Genomic DNA, 2,500 nt, shown 5'->3' with positions numbered 1-2,500 from the left:
AAAAAACTCTACTCATCAACTCGAGGAATGTCATGTATGCAGGGGTAAGTAGGTACACTCTGATTGAGACTATTAAGAACTACCTCTTCAGGCACTGCATCTATGTGTGTCTGATGACGTTCAGATACTGCGCCATTAATAATGCTTTGTATCACTAGTGTCAAATTTGACCATTGTTACTCGGTACAGACCCAAATATGCTGGCTCTAGTTTGTGTTTCCTATATTGTAATTGTTTCAAATACACATGATCGACCACAAATACTTTTGCCTGTGCGGTTTTGAGCCGACTATTATACTTTGAGCTGTGTTTCTCATTAGCTCTTTTCAAAAACCTTTCAGTGGTGTTCATTATTCTCCTCAATAGATTTAATAAATATACCCGGTATTGCTTAGTTTGGCAATTGTTGCGAATTAATGAGGACCCTATATGGTAACACAGGAAACTGTCCATACACTAAAAAGAAAGGCGTGTCCATAAGCGAAGCATTATATGCAATGTTCAAAGCTAGCTCAGCTGTAGGAAGCATGCTGTTCCTCTCCCTCCTCCTGACTGACTTGGGAGGTTGGGTCATAAATGAATTCCGAGAGGGACAGAAAAAAGAGGAATGGATGGAAAGAGTGAGAGCAGTAATTAAAGGGGAATCGGAGAGTTATCCGTCATTTCTGAATGTGCCTCGTGAGAATTTTTTAGAGAAAATTTTATCTTATATTGGGCTTACGAGAAGAGGGGAGGGGAATTTTGTGCACGGGTAGTTCTTCCTCCCTCTTTAATTAATCGAGCCACAAATCCGTATGCACGGCATTCAGGGATTGATAAAACTTTAAGGAGAGCACACGAATCCTTCTTTTGGTTAGGAATGAAAAATGTATAGAGAATTATATAAAATGTTGTCATGCTTGCAAGTGTTTCCAAGAACATAAAAACACAACTGGAAGCCAGAAAGTGGCCTGTGATGTGGTAGAGCTTCACATCTTATGCTGTGTTGCGTAATCGAGGCCAGTTTTAAAAGCTCTGCATCAACTCCTTTGCAACCTTAGAATCTGGAGCTGCATCGGAGAAAAAAAAAAAACGTTATGGATGTAAGTGCAAAAACTATTTCATTGCAGAGAAAGTGCAGGGGAATTGAGACCACACAATGTGTGCAGAAATTTTGGGTATTATTATTATTATTATTATTATTATTATTACTTGCTAAGCTACATTCCTAGTTGGAAAAGCAGGATGCTTAAGCACAGGGGCACCAACATAGAAAATAGCCCAGCGAGGAAAGGAAACAAGGAAGAATAGAATATTTTAAGAACAACATAAATATAAATATCTCTTATATAAACTATAAAAAAACTTTATCAAAACAAGAGGAAGATAAACAAGATAGAATAGTGTGCCCGAGTGTACCCTCAAGCATGAAAACTCTAACCAAAGACAGTATAAGACCATGATACAGAGGGTATGGTACTACCCAAGATTAGAGAACAACGGTTTGATTTTGGAGTGTCCATCTCCTATTAGAGTTGCTTACCATAGTTAAAGTGTCTCTTCTACCCCTACCTAGAGGTAAGTGGCTATTGAATAATCACAGCGCAGTAACACCTTGGGTGAAGAAGAATTGTTGGGTAATGTCAGTATTGTCAGGGGTATGAGGACAGAGAAGAGTATATAAAGAATATGCCAGACTATTCGGTGTGTGTATAGGCAAAGTGAAAATGAACCGTAACCAGAGAGAAGGATCCAATATGGTACTGTCTGGTCAGTCAAAGGACCCCATAACTCTCTACCGGTAGTATCTCAACGGGTGACTGGTGCCTTGGCCAACCTACTATCTACCAAATAGTTTACATATATGGTAATTTTGGATAATTTGAAAATGATATGCCACTGTGATATATTGTATCATGAAATATTCATACTGGGTATCGCAGTGAGAACTGTAATAAAAATACATTCATGAGAAGCGAAAGACGACAGATATAAAAAACTCTAGGGAGTAACGTGTTAATATTTTGTTAGTATTGCTTGAATTAAATGTATGGAGATTTAGAAATATGGAATTGATGATAATATGATTAAGATTAAAAAAATATTAAACTTTGTGTTACGTTCGTTGAAATTAAGGAACGTAAAAAAGGAATTAATTTCATTGATTTAGTTATATAGTTTTATTTTTGATAATGCTAACACCGTCTAAACATTAGTGGCTTTGTGGGCGTGGTGTAATATTAGTATTGAATTCAGTTTCCATATTTCTATTGAAGATAGAATAGTGGGTGTATGGAAACTAATGTTGTATGGAAGTATATAAATATAGGAAGTAATAGAAAAAAAGGATACAAAAGAATTAATGCGATCCCTTAAGCCCCAGTAAGAGGAATTAATAAAAAATAAAAAAAATAAAAAAAAAATGATTTTCTCTGCCAGAGAAAAGTGTCTTTCACGTATCCATTAATCTAAGATGAACTTACCAATATATTTTACTTCAGGTAAATGATGCCATTTCCAT

The sequence above is a fragment of the Palaemon carinicauda genome, chromosome 18 (assembly GCF_036898095.1).
Source record: "Palaemon carinicauda isolate YSFRI2023 chromosome 18, ASM3689809v2, whole genome shotgun sequence".
Classification (NCBI taxonomy): domain Eukaryota; kingdom Metazoa; phylum Arthropoda; class Malacostraca; order Decapoda; family Palaemonidae; genus Palaemon; species Palaemon carinicauda.
This window is presented reverse-complemented; position numbering follows the sequence as displayed.